The sequence below is a fragment of the Stigmatopora argus genome, chromosome 11, assembly GCF_051989625.1.
Source record: "Stigmatopora argus isolate UIUO_Sarg chromosome 11, RoL_Sarg_1.0, whole genome shotgun sequence".
NCBI lineage: Eukaryota > Metazoa > Chordata > Actinopteri > Syngnathiformes > Syngnathidae > Stigmatopora > Stigmatopora argus.
This window is the reverse complement of record NC_135397.1, coordinates 14,968,611-14,988,198: the sequence shown is the minus strand read 5'-3', so window position 1 is coordinate 14,988,198 and position 19,588 is coordinate 14,968,611.

Sequence of the window (19,588 nt, the reverse complement as noted above, 5' to 3'; positions counted from 1 at the left end):
GCCGATCGACATAAGCATTGATATCAACCCGTAGTGACCTATTGTATGGGATCAATGAAAAACAAATGGAGCGCCTCTTGATAATGTCAGACTGAGCTAATGTAAAAAACACTACGCTTTATAATGCAGTGACCTTTGGTTGTTATAGCTCATTTATCATGGTTAGCGTCAAGACAACTCAATAAGTGACGCTTGCTGCAAATACGCTTGAAAAGTCCAAATATGTTTAAAATTGATTTTGTGATGCAGTGTATGCTCTGCGGCCACTTCGTTAGGTACACCTGCACTTGTCTAAATCCAATACCAGAACTTCCAGGAGAGCAAAAAATGGCAACCAGATAAGACAATGGAGACGGAGGTTAAGCTACTTGCATTCATTTAATATTGATCTATCTACATATGTATCTCCCACATGCAGATAATCTTACTCTAGTTTTGCTTGGTTATGATTTAACAATTTACTTCCTGGTTAATCTTTTTACTCAAAAAACAGCTTGAATGGTTGTCCTTCTCCTTGTGTCCTGCGATTTGCTGGCCACGAATTCAGGTGCCACCAACCTGGTGCCCATAGTTGGCTGGGATAAGCTCCAACACCTCCGCAACCCTTGTCAGGATAAGCTGTTTGAAAAATGAATGAATGGATGAATGAACAATATAGCTCCTTTATTATATTATATTCTAGCATTTCCCAGCTTTTAGTGCAGACCTGCTTTAGAGCAAACCAACTTTACTTCTGTCAGGATTTTATTTCATATTATTATACAATTGCTTGCAACGAAGAATATGTTTTGCTTTACTAATAAACTTGCTTTGCTCATCATTATTAGTATCATACTTGTTTGCAACGAAGTAAAAGCTTAGCTCCTGAAAACCTTGGTTAGACTAAACAAAGAGAGTAACGAAAACGCCTTGGAATACTTGTAGTGGACAAAGCAAAGAGGATCCAGAACGCCTTGAACTGCACCTGCATCCACCACAGACACTCCACAAGACTTCCAGACCTTCATTTGTTTTGACTATTGACGTCTCACTTGTGTTTGAGCATTACTGTATTTATTTACTGAATATATGTGTATATGTAGTAAACTCTGATATAGGAGTTAAGCTGGGAAACCAATTGTGTGCAAGCAAGATTATTTTGAAGGAACACAAATTGACCAGAATGTCCATTTTAAAGCGAGTTGTAATTTCTGCGGATGGGTGTGTGCGGCTAACTATTGGATGGGTGCGGAAGAGTACATTTCAGATTTTGAATCGATACAAGAACTGGTCAACGTGATATTGCGATATATTGTAGAATCATTTTTCAAAAACCATTTATTTTTAAATTAAATACATTTAAAATAATTTAAAATGTATTTGAAAATAAATGTATTTCTGCCCTCACTATCGAAAAAATCCTAGTGTATACATACACTCACGGTCTCCGAACACATTTTTTATAAATTGAGAAAGTGGCATTAGCTTTCTTTTTTTTCAACTGAAAAACTATATATATATATATATATATATATATATATATATATATATATATATATATATATATATATATATATATATATATATATATATATATATATATATATATATATATATATATATATATATATACACAGACATTGGTAGCACTATTGTAGAACCCCTGCTGAGGCCAGTGACAGAGTTATGAGCTTTGGCGGCGTGAAAGGCCATGTCTGGGAACTGTAAGAAGACAAGCAGGCACAAAGCAGCGCAGCGGGCGGCCTGTGGGAACCTTGTGTTTTAGGAGAGGAAGGCTATAGACACACAGATGACAGATATGGAAGGTGGCCACCATTCCCAGCTGTTTGGCCCAATCAGCTTGGGCTTTTGAGGGAAATTTCCCCATGACTTAAACTTTATTTCGCTCAAGTTTTGAGAAAACGGTTTGAGGCTCCACATACAATATTCACTGAATATAAATTGTTTATCGAACCACAAAAATATTTGTCCAATTACACTTATCAATTTACAGACACTGGTTGAGAAGTAATACTTGACATAAGTAATTGAACTCATCATGTGATCTCCTCAAAAGTAAAGTTAACCCTTGTTCTTAGAGTAAGAGTTGGTGGAGAAATGTGTTAAGACACATTTGAGGTTATGCTCTGTGAGTGACGTGCTGCTGCTTCTTCACTCATCTGTAGCGGAAATATCTGCTCCAACGTCGTCTTCACCACTTTGGAATGTTCTCTTTTTCGCCCGCAGACACTCTATTTCCTCTTCCTCCTCCTCTTTCTTTATCTTCTTGGCTCTCACGCTGTGAAAAGTAAGAGAGAGAAATGATTAAGTCCAATCTCCCCGAGGAGACCAAGACTGTGGGTAGCAATAAGAAGCCACGTTGGATAGACGCTTACAGGCCGTTACACAGCAGCCAGCCAAGTGAGCCCGCTGCTTTGAATGTGAGAGACTCTGCTTAGAGTGATTGAGGGGACCCCCTCACTTCCAAGCGCAACGTTAATATATCACACCGCTGGACTACTTCTATTTGATTTCATCACTGTTATAAACTCACTCACTCATTCTCAGCAACATTATTTTAGGATTGGATTTTATAACTGGTTTACTCTTATTGTAAGGTGTTCATTTAATCCATTTCATTTATATTCTGGAGTTTATTCGACCTTCTTCTTCAATTTATTTGAGAAAGCCCATTAATATGCACTGGTAGACGCCATGATTAAAATTTTTTCTCATTGGGTTGGCACTTTGAATGCTTATACTTTATAAACACACAAGCAATCTTCTAGAATGTAGTAAAATTATATGAATATGACTTTTTTTCTTGTTAGTTTGGTTTCTTTCAAATTTTATTTCATGTTAAATCAGCATTTTCGTAAAATTTTAATTATGAAATTAATTGGTTCCAGAAATTGTTTTGAGACTTGGATTTTTCAGAAATATAGCACGATTTTATAAGTAAATTCTTTAATTCGTTACACGTTTCTCAAAAAAACTATAAACGAAACCCTTTAAAAATGATCAAAGCACCCCAATTTTGTATGTAATGTGAGAATCACACAAACATGAGAAAAAAAATATGTATGTATGTATTAAAATGAATAACAAGCATGCCTTTTCTATTGGCATAAGGTACAAAGAGTATAGGGAGCAAGGTTACGTTAGGCAACAGACAAAGCACATGAACACATAAATTACTACAAATTATGAATTCAAAACAACTTCGCGTCAAATAGGCCTGACAATGCGATGCCACCACATCAATTTTTTTAACTGTTTGATTTTTATTATATTGTATTTTTCTTTAAATAAAATTTGGATTCCAGATTTTCCATTCGAATGTGGCTAAACCAATTTGACTGCTGATTGTTTTGTATTACCGTATTTACGCTCATATATGCCGTACCCTTAAAATTGCCTTCAAATTTTTGAATTTTACGATTTCTCGCAGATATGCCACCCCCTGATTCACAATTTTCAACTACAATCTCATGGTTTTAATAGGGGGTACAAATGTGTTACTTTGAAGGGAAAATCTTTTTTTTTAAAAAAATCATTGCACTTGGTATTTCTCAGATACTGTATGAATCAAAAGTGCATTGTTAGGGTCAATATCATAAGGAAGTTAATGTGGTTGTCTTTCTAAATCCAAAATATCATATTAATCAATTTGAAAAAAGAAATGTCTATCTTAATGAGAACCTGATGCTTTTTAATGACAGAAATTCAAATTTTCTTACCAGAAGTTTAAGATGTTGTGGAAGCCATATTGACTCATTTGTGAAAATATCTCGATTCTTTCGATGGTTCAAATTACTGCAATATTTTTCAATATTGAACAAGAAATAAAACGAAAACAAAAATCAAAGTGGATAGAAATTAGTTCTGTAAGACATTCTTCTTGATATTTTTTCTCCAACCATGATTATTATGGAATCTTTTCTTTCTGTGTTCCCAAAGGCGTGTTGACTGCACGTAGAAAAATTCAAAAGAGAATTCACATGAGCGGTATATACAAGAGGTGTGTCTGGTCTACTTTTCACCAGCTTTGTGGGTGGGTGTAATAATAGCATTAGATACACATTGTGCTGGTATCATGGCTGATATTTTACCGATTGACCGCAGGGCCTTCGATCAACTCTAAATTTCCCCTAGGTATGATTGGCAGCATGAATATTTTAATAATATTTTTATATAAAATGTTTTTATAAGGTATGATTAAAGAGCTTTAACTCACATTATGCGAACAATTATATGCTATGTATTATATCCTCTCTTTATGTATCAGAATCGCAGCGATGTCCTTGAATTGACCTCTTTCTTTGCATCAAGTACGGATACAAATTCACTGACACAAATGCATTTAATATATATAGTCTTATATTAAAAGGATCCATGTTATCCCTTAGTTTTGCAGCAGCCCCCATTTGTTTAATTGTCACCAAAATGTGCTAATTGGGAAAGAGCGAAAGCGTGCTAATTTTCTGCAGCTGCTTGCGACACGGATGTGGTATTAGCCGTTGACATCAACCTTGGTTTTGTGAGCAAAACCGGGAGTGTGGTCGGATCGAGCCCACACTGAATTATCCTAATTATTATATATATTCACACATATGAGGAGAACCTATTGAAAAGGTGATGACCAAATAGTAAATGGACTTGCATAGAGTATACTTTATAGTGATTTTCTACTTTCAAGGCACTCAAAGCACTATTTCCTCATTCCGCCACCAAATAATGCAGCATTCGAAGCAACATGAAGGTCAGTATCTTGCTCAGAGGCATTCTGACTTGGTGATCACCAAGCTGGGGGAAACAAAGCCAAAACCTCGGGGTTTGGGAATGAATACTCTACCATTAAGCCATCCAGCTCGTGAGACTCTTGTCACATTGCACATTTTCATTTGCTATAATCCGGCGATACAAACTAATGAGGGGGATTTTCAAGCCGTTATTTGAAAGCATAACCCTAGGATATCCAGATAACAGTTGTTTTAGTCTGTTTATTTGACTTAAATCAATGCAATTGGTTCCTCAAAGCAGTTGACTTAGACAAACTCACCAGGCTTTGAGATATACTTTTATTTTCCAGTCCCCATTTTGGTTATCACGAGGCTGACGACTAACACATAATTCAGCCCGGATGAAAGTTAACACTGACATCTCAGTCACGTCTTTGTATGGGGTACTTTCCCAGCTGATGCTTACTACCCAAAATTAGAAAGAGAATTATGTGGAGGAGGCATGAGGGAGGGGGCACTGTAATTACACATTGTTACTATCAGCGCCCTTGAACTCTGCTGTTACTCAAGCTGTTGAACAAGGCGGTCTCTGTGCAGGGACGTCAGGCAAATGAGGACGGTAAGGATGCTCTGGGTCGTAAGCAGGACAGGCCTTGTCGAACGATTAGGAGAAAAGGGGTCTATGATGAAGTTGAGACCTTGCTTTGAAAATAAAAACCTAACTCTTTAAAAACAATAAATTGCCAAAAGACAGAAACATCATCATCATCCAAACCACACTGGCCACATCCCTCTGACTATGGGCGTAAGGCAGACGACACCCTAGACTGGTTGCCAGTCAAACCTAGGGCCTACAGAGAAACAACCATTTGCACTCACAATCATACCGCCACCGAGTGGGAATCAGTCCAACACTTGCCCGCAATGAAGTCAGGCGGGGGTTGGCAACTATAGGTTTTGGAGCCGCATATGCCTCTTTTGCACTGCCCTTATGGCTCCCTGAAGCTTTTTCAAAAATATTTTAAGAGAAATACTATATATTTAGTTTTAATATGGTTACTGTAGGAGGAAAACATGACATAAACATTCTTAACGTTTCAATGCTGTACGAATGTTTAAAATAAATATTACATTTCTCAATTTTTGTCAATGAAGATTTGCGTAATAGCCTGAGACACACGTTTCTATTAGCAGGGTGGGATGCTAAGCAGGTGCCAATTGCAATCAAACCGGCGACTGTGTGATAGGCCATGGATGGATCCCAAGGGCAAAAAGAGAAATATAACTGAGGAAAACAGAGGATTCAACTTTCTTGGATGGAATCATTTGCATTCTTTGCTAATGCGGCAGGATTGCCTGAATGTTTTCTTTGTAGTGAGAAGTTGTCAATTAACAGAAAGAGTCATGTGGAAAGACATTTCCAGGTAAGGCATGTTACATTTGCAGCCAAGTAGCCATTTGGGAAAGAGAGAACAACTGTTCTATTGTAATGAAGTTAAACTTGAGTCGGCATCGTACAACAGAGCAGTGACGTGGTGCATTGTTCTCTACAGAATGCACTGCAGGGAAAATAAAAATTTCATCATGAACCCTCATGATATATTTGTAGACGATTTAGTCATTTTGATAGTTGGCTAATATAGATACAATATCGATACAGCAAGTGTTGCCTTGAGATGAGATAAGGCTTTTCTTTTTCTTTTTTTGTAGCTCCAGACATATTTGTTTTTTGGGTGTTGTTTTTATGGCTCTTTCAACATTGCCGTTTCCTGGCCTACACCATTAGATCGCAGAGAAGAACATGTCACCCCAAATTGTAACAATCGTTAATTAGGGAGGTTACTTCAAACAATCAAAAGCTCTAAGGGTCAAATTTGGAAAATCTATTGTCACGAAATGATTCTTGCAAGCCTTAACACAGTATCTCATAGTTAACTTCATTCATTCATTCATTTTCTGAACCGCTTTATCCTCGCTAGGGTTGCGGGGGATGCTGGAGCCTATTCATCCAGTGACCAGCCAATAACAAGGTAAGAGGAGATGGACAAGCATTCACTCTCACACCCATACCTAGGGAAAATTTAGTGTCCAATCAGCCTACCATGCATGTCTTTGGAATGTGGGACATAACCAGAGTACTCAGAGAAAACCCACGCAGGCCCTAGGAGAACATGCAAACTCCACACAGGTGGACCTGGATTTGAACTCAGCATCCCAGAGCTGTGAGGCCGACATGCTAACCACTCAATCCGCCGGGCCGCCCGCTAAAATTCCAAAGTGATTTAATTGGTTCAGATTCCTCCTCATGAGTCATCGTCATCACCTGCGTCTTGCGTTGTGTGGCACTATAACAAACGAGGCCGGCTAGTTATCGGCTGGCCCGAGACAACATCATCGCTCATTCGGGCATCCCATATAGACATATGCGCGCACAGATCGATAGCATTGATCTGCAGCTCCTTTCTAATTCAGAAGCAAATACAGACTTGGAGGACGTCAAAGTTTTCCAAGAGACATAACGTACATATCAGTTAAGGTCACATACATTATACGTTTGCAACCTTACTTCAGTACCCTAATTGAGGATTAATATCCTAATTTGTCTGGTGTTGCAACCCATAGACTCCAGACTTGAAAATCAAAAAGTGACATAAAACCCAATTTTCTAGAATGCCCCTGAACTTTAGCATTTAAAGATGTTTTCAGTTATAAACCCTACTGTTTACCCCTAACTTCAAAATAAAGGCTCAAACCTCATTTGAAAAACTAAACCAGGTTTAAAGCTGAATTTGAAACATTAAGCCTGATTCGAAATTCTTACCTTGACTAAAACCCTACTTTTAAATCTTCACTTTAGGCACTGGCCATTACTTAATGACTTAATTTAACCCTTAGATTCCTACGTGTGGTCACAAATGACTCCAAGCCCTGTTATTCTGAATTGGTAATTGGTTGGTCATGCATCCTGGGATTAAAACTCTAACACAGGTTTGAAGGCCTCATTTGAAACCTTACCACTAACTTGAATCTAAAATTTCCTGAAAACCTCATTTGAAAGTCAAACCGAAGTTTAAAACCTTAATTTAAAGAAAAACTAACATTTCAAACCCTTCCTCAAACATTTTTTTACACCCCAATCAGGAAATGAAGTTTTACATCCAAACACATCTTAAACTTGATATCCTAATTTAAAACCCCAACCCATCTTTTAAACCTTAGCGGAAAATCTGATCTCTGCTTTGAAGCAGAACATCTGTTGTACCTTTTATTCATTCATTCATTTTCTGAACCGCTTTATCCTCATTAGGATTGCGGGGGGTGCTGGAACTTATCCCAGCTGACTTTGAGCCAGAGGCGGGGGACACCCTGAATCGATGAAAGGCCGATCGCAGGGCACAAAGAAAATGGACAACCATAGACACTCACACCTAGGGACACCTTAGAGCAAAGGTGTCAAACTCGAGTTGGTTCGCGGGCCGCATTAACGTCAACTCAATTTCACTCGGGCCTTTTTAGATATAATATTTCGGTTTTTTTATATCGGATTAAAAGAACTGGATCAAAAGCCCTAAGTATTCCGTTTTTTATAGATATAAAACAATGTGTATTTTGTGTAATATTTTAATATATATATTTTAGAATTTACAAAATGCTTTTTGAACTAAAACACAAAAGAAAAAAATTGGATTAAAAAAAATTGCAATTCTTGATCTAAAAAGGGGAAAATCAGGAAATATAATATACATCTATACTCGTCATTTGTATTTGATCCTAAAACAGAAAGTCGGCACTCATGATTTACTTTCTCGGGCCGCACAAAATGATGCGGCGGGCCAGATTTGGCCCCCGGGCCGCCACTTTGACACCTGTGCCTTAGAGTGTCCAATCAGCCTGCCATGCATGTTTTTGGAATGTAGGAGGAAACCAGAGTACCCAAAGGAAACCCACCCAGGCCCAGGGAGAACATGCAATCTCCACACAGGTGGACCGACCTGGATTTGAACCCAGGACCCCAGAGCTGGGAGGCCAACACGGAAACCACTCTTCCGGCGGGTCCGCCCCTGTATATATACTACGGTTGCGCCTTATTAGTTTGTTGTGTGTTATACTTTCACATTGTACAATGTTGGCACTTGCTCTGTTGTTCATTCACACGTTCTTTCTACCTTAAACTGGGCTCATCCCAGCGGCCGAGTAAAGATTGATGTAGCCCATCTCCAGTAACGGCCTCGTAAAAAGCCAAGCACCTAGCGGCTCTCACAACAAGCGTTTTCTCACTGTTCATTCGCCCTTTTTGCTTGACGAGATGTAACACCAAGTTTTTTTCCAAATTCATGGCCACAGTCGGACTTGGAAAGGTGAGCACCGAGCTCATAGAGAATGACAATGCCGTCGTCCTTTGTCCCCTTTTAAATGTAAAATGACCTATTACTATTACTAACATTATCTTCTGAACACAAGTGATTTGATTTTTCATAGTTTTCCTAGTCACCATGGCAATGTGTTCAATATGTCCAATGTTGGCCAGCTGAGACGAATGAAGCGAATGCCCGGACTTCTTATTTCCCAGGATGGTCTTGGCGGGTTGCTTGCACCCGTTGCGCTACCACCACATCCTCACTTAATTTCGCATTCTTTAATATTGCATGCAGCTCATTTAAAGAGACACACACAAGGAGGAGAACACAATGGTTGTGCTGTAACTCTTCCCACAGGCGCTCTCAAGAGTGTCTTTAGAATAGAACAGATTGATCTGGTTACATTTGGTGTCCTAGCATGGGTGTGCTTGTATGTGTGGATGTGTTTTTAAGTCATTGGCGCAACAGAAGCCGAATTATTTTGACTGGTAGGGTTAGTAGCAATTATTTGTAAACGCTTTCTATACATGAGTGTGTATAAACTGTGTTAATCATGGATGTAGATGCATTTTTTCTTAGAATTTAGATAGGTTCCTTTTAAAAGTTTGAAGTGAGGCAAAACGAGCCAAGCCGGAAGAAGAAAGGTAAAAAAATAAAAACAAAATAAGAATTGAGTTTAGTGTAAGGTAAGATTATGACTTATTTTTAAGTGTGTCTGAATAATGTCTCATTTTAGTATTGAACATCATAACCACTAGTTATTTGTTACTCTGTTAGTAGATGGTGAATTAGAACCAATAAAAAATGTTTTTCCATTGTAATATCCTGTTTTTAGTGTTTTTTCAGAGGGTTGGAACGAATTGATTTGCATTTAGTTCATTTCTATGCGAAACGTTGATTGGAGATACGAGTAAATCGACAAGCTCGGTCCCAGAATGCATTAAGCATGTATCTCAAGGTATTACTGTATACAGTGATCTGTTGATTATCGGGGTTAATGTAGAGCAGACATGGGCACGATAATAGAAAAATTGCGAAGTAGGGTCACCACTATTATAACTAGCACAATACATGCTTTACCTGCTTTTTGGGCCAAGGACACAAGTCTAATCGTCAAAAAGTATATTTATTGAAATCATTCGGTGGATACCGACCGAACCACTGTGTAAACCAATGCCTCTTTTTAAACTTTTCAAACCAACCCTTGGTTGCTGAAAATTCACGATGCCTACTCGCGGCACTCGTGCTTGGCTGAAGCTCGCATGCAGGGTCTTCGTCTGGAGCTAAGCTATCATACAAGTTCTTGGCTTTGGTTCGGATGATGTTGTGATCCAGAGGAACGTTTTTCGCCCTACATTCCGAGACCAAGACTGAGAGGGCATTCTCCATTTTGACGAGGGTTTTATTCCTCGTGGTTATCACACGCTTGGTTTCTCTGGTAAAGGAAAGTCTGGCCCTCTTACGAATGTTGGCGTCTTCTTTTTTTATATACCGCACGGTAGATTCATTGTTGCCATAATGGCGTGTGACATCAACATACTTTTTCCCCTCAACATGTCGAGCAACTTTTTCAGCTACCGTCATCATCTTCCGTTTTTTCTTCGCATCAAAAGAAGCCTTGGGTGGTCCTGGACGCTTGGGGGCCATTATTTTTAGTCATGTATAATTGAAAAATCGAAACAAAGAAAGCTGGAATTTAGGACCGGACCACGTGTTAGCAGCGGTATTTATACTTTGCTTTTTTCTTCTGTGGTATTGTTGGTTCTTAGAAGCAATCATTTCACTGCATAAGAGGAGGCGGTACCCTGATTTCCGCCATTTCCCGCCACCATTTTCACCGAATGTGAATGTTTGTTTGTCTCCTTGTGCCCTGCGATTGGCTGGCCACCAATTCAGGGTCATTTCATTGTCTTCTTCAGTTACTATGTTATTGTTAACATGCCGAAGCCTTAAGTTCTTACACGACAAATGACACTGCCATCTATGGGTCACCAGTTTTTCAACTCCCAATTAAGTAACAACACAAAATCACTGTTTACAGTAGTTATTTTAGAGGAAGAAGTTCAATTCAATTCACGTAATATTATTTTTTGGGAATAGTACAAAATGTTTTCATTCATGGCTTTTTCTTCTGATTTATTATGTAAACCAGTGTTTTCAGTTTAAATGTAATAAACATCTATGTTTTTCCATCAATGGCAGCAAATGTGTTATGTTAAATTAAGACATTACTGTAGCAATTGCTTGCAAAGAAATCCAAGCTCAGGACGATGAGGGTTGAAACAAAAGACAATGAAAAATTGAATTTTTTGGGGGGCATTTTTACAAATTAAGCTGCTTGTGTGCAGTGGTATTGATTTTTCTTTTCTTTATTTTCGTGGCGCCGAGAAAATGAGGTCTGGCCCTTCGTTTTATGTCCCACCGTCGTCAGTCGGAAACGTGAGCCGAGGATGGGGCGGATCTTTTATTGTAAGCGCGTTCCCTGTAGATGGTGCGGATGTGTCTGTTTTCCTGGCGAATTAAATATGAAGGCTATCAGTAGATGAGCAGCAGGACTCCAAACGAGCGCTTGGGGACACGTTGCCATTATTGTCATCCGTTATCGCCGACAGATAGTCATTCCGGACGTCCATTACAGCATCGGTGGCAGGCAGAAGCCTTGGATTTCTTTGTCAGTTTTTTTCCCCAAAAGCCTTAAGTGGGAGAAAACGGAGCATTCTGGCCAAGTTGGATGAAACAATTCAACATTTGCAGTATAATATTATGCCGAAAATGCAGTCTAGATTTACCAGACTTTTGTTTAAATAAGTGAGTTAAGATTTTCAAAAAAGATGGGGGGAGTTGGAAAATACAATAACTTGTATGGCTAAAATTAAAATTAATTATTTTTTTGCGGCCAAAATTAAACTGATTTACTTGCCGAGACAAATATTTTTTTTTGCAAAAATATTCATTTTTTTTATTCCATTCAACATTTGCATTATAATATTATGCAGAAAATATTCATTAAAAAACAGCTGCTTTCCACTATATTCAAATGCACTCAGGCTGGACCATTATATTTTGAGGCTAATACAAAGATAATAGTTACAGTATGTATTCATTAATTCATTCATTTTCTGAACCACTTGTTGTGGGGGTTTGCTGGAACCTATACCAGTTGACCTCAAGCACAGGAGTTCTTTGCGGACTTGGAGAAAGCATTTGACCAAGTCCCGAGGGAGTCCTTTGGGGAATGGTCCAGGAGTATGGAGTACCGGAACCCCTCATACGCGGGGTCCGGTCCCTGTATGACTGGTGTCAGAATTTGGTCTGCATAGCCTGCCGTAAATTGGATCCGTTTGAATTGGACTCCTCTAAGGCTGTCCTGTGTCATCTACTCTGTTCACAGTTTTTATGGACAAAATATCTAGACCACGGGTGGGTAAACTAGTCCAGAAAGGGGCACAGTGGGTGGTTGTTTTCATTCCAATTCATCAAAAGGACACTTTTATACCAATCTAGTGTCCTTCAAGTGCAATCAATGGATTGCAGTCAGGCGATTCTTGTTCCCGCAGAAACTTCTTTGGTTAAACTATCTATGCTGGATCGGTTAGAACAAAAATCTGCACCCAAAGCATCCCTTGCGGAATTGTTTTCCCACCCCTGATCTAGACGCAGCCAAGGCATTAATGGGATGCAGTTTGATGGCCTCAGCATTGCATTTCTGCGTTTGAAGATGACTTAGTTCTGCCAGCTTTATCAAGCCATCTTCAACTCTCACTGGAGCAATTCACAACCTAGTGTGAAGCAGTCGGAATGAAAATGTGTAAAGCGGTCGGAATGAAAATCAGCACCTCTAAATTCACGTCCTCAGTCGTAAAAAGCTACCATGCCCTCTAGGGCCGGGATGATGTCCTTCCCAAGGTGGAGGAGTTCAAGTATCTTGGGTGTTTGTCCATGAGTGAGAGAAGAATGGAGAAGAAGATTGACAGGCAAGCACTGAGACGTCTGCATCAGTCCGTCCTAGTGAAGGAGGTGAGCCAGAAAGTGAAACTCTCTATTTACCAGTCGATATAGTATGTTGCTACACTAATCTCTGCTAATGAGCTGTGAGTGAAAAAACAAGATTTTGGATACAAGCAACCAAAATGTGTTTCATCCATAGGGTGTCCAGGCTCTCCCTTCAAGACATAACAAGAACAGAACGCAGGATGCGAGAAGCAGATAATTTAATACAAAGACGGTCAATACAAAAACTAGGATAAAGTTTTTAAAATCAAAACTGAATGGGAAGGACGCACACTGACAAACAGGCAAAACATGACTTGCGTGGATGGGAAAACACTAGGTAATACCCCCATACCAGACATGTCAGACACAGGGATTTAAATACACACACAAAGTGCGATTACCAATCACACACTGCGGATCAAGAGGAGCCAGATGTGGTGGCTTGGGCATCTGATCAAGATGCATTCTAATATTATATATTATATATTTCAACATTCATTCATTCCAAACCTCTTATCCATAACCCTAACCCAAGTGTTACGGAGTGTGTTGAAGCCTATCCCAGCTAACTATGGGCACCAGGTGGGAGACACCCTGAATCGGTGGCCAGCCAATCGCAGGGCACAAGGAGATGACAATTTACGCTAACACTCATACCTAGAGGCAATATAGACTGTTCAACCTGCCTACCAGTCAGACCTGGGAGAACATGTGTGACATACTAGAGTGTTTGATTTATTAGTGTGACATGCTAGAGTGTTTGATTTATTAACGATTGCATGTAAAGAAGCTATGACGAGTTTGGATTGAATGTGTGTATCGGTGTTCGATTGGTGATCCTTGGATCCACATGGCAAGTGTGGGGCATGTTAAAGTAGATCGGTATTCGATTATTTATGTCTTAGCAAGTAGCTTGAAGCACGGGAGGTGTGTTGAATCATTACAGTAAAAGTTTGGATTGAAGTAACAACAACATTTCGCTGTTCTGATTATTTCCCCCTGTGTCTCAAGGTATGCTGTTTGTTGTAAAGGCTGTTTGAGTTTGGGGTTTGTAATATACACTGTGTAGCGTGTGAGAAAAGAGATAATGGTTATTAATGTTTATTTACTTTTGAATTACGGGCGTGAATGTGAGAGTCTCGGTCACGCACATGGAATAGCATTTAGCACGCTACCTTCGGCCACCATTATCGTTGACAGTGTCTATAACGGTCATAGAAAGGATGTTATATTGTTGATATTGCATTGTTTGCCCTGTTGAATAATAGTAGGACTACTGGAAGTTGTAATGGGAAAAGATATGACAAGTTATGACCGTGTGTTGAACGAGTGTGTGTGTGCATTGTGTTTTGGGTTCTAAAGTGTTGAATATATATATATTTATATATATAGGTGTAATTGTACATTATGTTTTGGGTTCTAACGTGTTGATAATGTATATATATGGGTGTAATTGTATGTTATGGGTTTTTGTGTTAATTGATTACAGTAAAAGTTTGGATTGAACTAACAACAACATCTCTCTGTTCTGATTATTTCCCCCTGTGTGTCAAGATCGAATGCAGGGTGTAACATTTTGGAGGCACCGCTGGGATTGCTGTTCAGATGTCCAGTGTCCATGACCTGCTCCCTGAATTCTGAGCCAGCTAAATCCCCCCACAAACCAGGCAGATGGCAGTGAGAGGAGGTGTTGCTGTTTAAGAAGAACTGGAAGTTGGCGGTTGAGTACTTGTCATCTGAGGCCTACGAGATCATCAGAGGGACAGTAAAGACGTGCCAGTTCAGAGTTCACTCCTGTACAGTCAACAGAGCTCCTAGATCGTCAACAAAATGGAACAGTTACTCGAAGAGGTGGTAGGAACATTGAACAACCTGACGGAAAATAACCTACTGGAAATATGTGATTTTCTTAACATATTAAGAAGTGTTAAACGGAAATCGCGTCTGTCATTAGTGGCTCACATTGTAAAGTACCTAGAAAGAGAAGAACTAGAGGAAGTAGAGGATGAAGGCATGTCTGAATTGTTGAAACTGAAAGATAAAATATCGGATATGAAGCATGAAGTCAAAATAGATGAAAACGAAAAGCAAGGATCAAGATTGGAAGAGACTCCAATAACTTTGCCCCAGCTACCAGATGCTGCGGACCCTCAAGGGGGTGTGTCTCCCCAGCCCCAGCCAAGCTCATACTGGCGCAAGGACTTCAAAATTGCCGGCCAAATAGGTGAACCAGGCCAGAGGGACAAGCTGACATTCTCCAGCCTTGTTCATCAAATTGAAAATGGACTGAATAGGGGTTACTTAGATGTGGAAATTATTGATGCAGTTATCAGAGCTATCTCCCCCAGTTTGCAGCTACGTAATTATTTGGAAGAGAAACCTAACCTCACTCTTCCCACACTCAAATGCATCCTACGCACTCACTTTCAGGAGAGGAGTGCTACCGACCTCTATAAGCAGTTAGCTTCAGAAGTGCAGCAGATCAAAGAGACTCCTCAAAGTTTCTTAATGCGAGTCTTGGGTCTTAGGCAGAAGGTATTGTTTGCATCTCGAGAATCAGAATCAGGACTCCAGTATGACCCAAGTTTAGTCCAGCGTATGTGCTTGCACACAATACTCACTGGTCTCCAGAGTGACAGTGTTAGGGTAGATATGCAGCCTCTCTTGCTGGACTGTAAGACTTCAGATGAACTGTTACTAGAGCAGTTAAATATAGCCTGTGCTAATGAAGTGGAAAGGAGAAATAAAAAGAAGTTTAGTACCCCACAGGCAGCGACACATGTTAGCAAGGTGCAGTCAGAAGAACTACGACCTACCAATTGCCCTGTAGAAGAAAAACCAAAAGTGTCCCCTGAGGTACGAGCGGAGTTGACTGAACTTAAGGCAAGTGTTGCTTCTCTTAAAGATCTCAGTGCAGAGATAGCTCAGATCAGAGAGACACTACAGCAGGCTATGTTTCAGCCTCAGTCCTACCTCCCACCTTCATTTAGAAGATCAGTTCGGAAGCCCCAGCCACCTTTTGCAAAACAAAATTACTACAGCAAGCCCCCAGCACCCCCCTGGAACACTAGCCGCCCTGCTTATGTCCCAAGAAGGTGTTTTGCTTGTCAGCAGGGAGGGCGAGATGTGAAGTGCACACATTGTTATCGGTGTGGGAGTGGAGAACATTTCCAAGCTGGATGTAAAATCCGAGGAGGCAGACCACTAAAAGAAGAGACAATAGCAGAGCTAACTCAGGAAAGGGAAGGTGTGGTTCGTGTGCTTTGTGGCACACCCAGTCCACTGGCCATCGTCAATCCTCCCAGCATGCAACAGCAGCAGGTGGGAACTCAGCAACACCTGATGGTGGAACCTACCGATTCAAAGGCAAAGATCAGACGACTTAGACAAGAGCTAGAAGAGAGGAATGAACAACTGCTAGACAACAGACACCAGCAGGAAAACATGGAGGAAGAAATAAAGAGGCTCCAGCAGGAGAATTTGAAGCTGCTCGTAGACGCCCGTGCAGCCCGCGCCTATCGCGATGAACTGGATGCGCTGAGAGAACGCGCAATCAAAGCTGACAAGCTGGAGTTATACAAGGCCAAAGTGGAGAAAGGAAGACAAGGGATGGAGTCTGAGCACAGGCCACTGCCAGCAAATCAGAGACTCGGAGTGAAGGGCCCTGCTTCCGGACCAGTACAACGAGAAGATGACTATCAGCGGGAGGACCTGCCTGGTGAGGGAACAAATCTGGCTGTTGAAGATCCTCGTGATGATCATTTATCAGAGACCTCTCCGCCAACCACTGTGAATGAACCTGAGGCGTTGACTTATGAACGGCCAAGAAGGGAGAGACATCCACCACGACGAACGACCTATGATCAGCTTGGTGTCCCCTCCTGTTATAGTACTCAGTCACCACATCAGCTGCTACCTCCTTACCCTGCACCAGGAGTGGTTCCTTGGTTAGTACACCTGCAGCCATATTACATTCAACCACCCTTTATGTATGGACTCCAACGGGCTTGAGCCTACAAGGGTGGCATGTATTATGCGAACATGGACTGTTACGACTGTGATTACAGTTTCCATCCAGTGAACGTGGACCGTACGAGTTGTGGATTATATTTGAACTGTGGCCCTTGCCGCCTGGAGTTTTCATGAGTATCAGCTTACAGAAGAGGATGTGAAATGACAAGTTCGCTAGACTGTTCAGCATAACAACCAACAAGGGGAAGATATTTGGAATATACTGATGTCGGGACGACATTTGTTTTTGTGGGGGAGAGTGTGACATACTAGAGTGTTTGATCTATTAGTGTGACATACTAGAGTGTTTGATTTATTAGTGTGACATGCTAGAGTGTTTGATTTATTAACGATTGCATGTAAAGAAGCTATGACGAGTTTGGATTGAATGTGTGTATCGGTGTTCGATTGGTGATCCTTGGATCCACATGGCAAGTGTGGGGCATGTTAAAGTAGATCGGTATTCGATTATTTATGTCTTAGCAAGTAGCTTGAAGCACGGGAGGTGTGTTGAATCATTACAGTAAAAGTTTGGATTGAAGTAACAACAACATTTCGCTGTTCTGATTATTTCCCCCTGTGTCTCAAGGTATGCTGTTTGTTGTAAAGGCTGTTTGAGTTTGGGGTTTGTAATATACACTGTGTAGCGTGTGAGAAAAGAGATAATGGTTATTAATGTTTATTTACTTTTGAATTACGGGCGTGAATGTGAGAGTCTCGGTCACGCACATGGAATAGCATTTAGCACGCTACCTTCGGCCACCATTATCGTTGACAGTGTCTATAACGGTCATAGAAAGGATGTTATATTGTTGATATTGCATTGTTTGCCCTGTTGAATAATAGTAGGACTACTGGAAGTTGTAATGGGAAAAGATATGACAAGTTATGACCGTGTGTTGAACGAGTGTGTGTGTGCATTGTGTTTTGGGTTCTAAAGTGTTGAATATATATATATTTATATATATAGGTGTAATTGTACATTATGTTTTGGGTTCTAACGTGTTGATAATGTATATATATGGGTGTAATTGTATGTTATGGGTTTTTGTGTTAATTGATTACAGTAAAAGTTTGGATTGAACTAACAACAACATCTCTCTGTTCTGATTATTTCCCCCTGTGTGTCAAGATCGAATGCAGGGTGTAACACATGCAAACTCCACACAGGAACAGGGATTCATTTTCAACATTTTATCAAAATTTGTCACTACCTTTTAGTCTTTTTCAGGCCTTGCTTAAACCTTGTTTGAAGCCAAAGTTCAAATTGAGGTTGCGGTAGCAAACACGAACGACAGTTTGCAATGGTTTTAATATAGAGAGACAGGGGAGTGGTAAAGTGAGAGTGAGAGAGTAAGAGAGATCGAGAGAGAGAGTGTTTAGATGTATACTTTTAACTGGAACACACTTAAGACTTCTAATAAGGCCTTGAAATATTAGTTTGAGCCGCCTCGTAGTGTATAAGTTCATTCGTTTATAAACCAAAAACTCATTTCAAACCCTAGCCAAGGATACACTACTTTAGAATCATAAACTAGCCATGTTTAAATTCTACTTTTGAATCCCTATCTACAGCTTTGAAACCCTAAACTTATCTTAACACCCTAACTTTGAACTTCTTCACATCCTCCCACCACCGCCATGAAACCGTCTTCCCCTGGTTATGCTTGAGGTAAGTGTGTTCCTGTTGGTGATTTACAAAGACACGTATACACATATACACAGTTGTGTAAGTAAATAAAGTGAAAGCATTTTAAACCGTGATGAAGAGTTGTGCTATCTACTGGCTGCACTGTGTTGATTTAAAGACTTGACATTTACAGCCAGCACCGCCATTATTCACAAACACACACACACTTTACAATGATAGCAGGAAACTAGGCTGGCAGCTAAAATATCAGACTTTCAACCCTGAACTCTCAACTCATTGCTTGCACTTGCCAATGATAGATGCGCAATCCAGTTTGATTTGGATTGCATATCTATCTATGGCTGTCATTGGACTCTAAAGCATGAACAATCAGTGCCAACTCTGAAAAATTAGGGTGATGAGTCATGATTAGGGTATAATATGAGGATTTCAAGTCAGGGGTTTGGTTAGAATGGAAAAATAGATGTCATGAGACAACTATGTGCATGGGCAACATGTAGGTTACGGACATCCGTTCGGGTCATCTCAGAAAGACAAAAAAAGGGGGGGTCATCATCCGGGTGTCACGTTATGTTTTAGAATGTCAAAAAGAGGTTACAAATTAGGTTTTAAAGTCTGAGATATCGTTTTAAATAATCCTGGTTTAAAATTGGGGTGTCAAACAAGGCTAACATTTCCAAATTTGTTTTTTAGACCACTGATAGGATTTCCAGTTAATTGTGGATTCAGGGTCTGGATTTGAGTCTGAAAATCTTTTATATTTGAGATTTTCTAAACAATGTTGGGGTTTAAAATGTTGGTTTCAAGACAGGGTAAGGGTTGTAAATTTAGGTTTCTAGTCAGAGTTTGTGTTT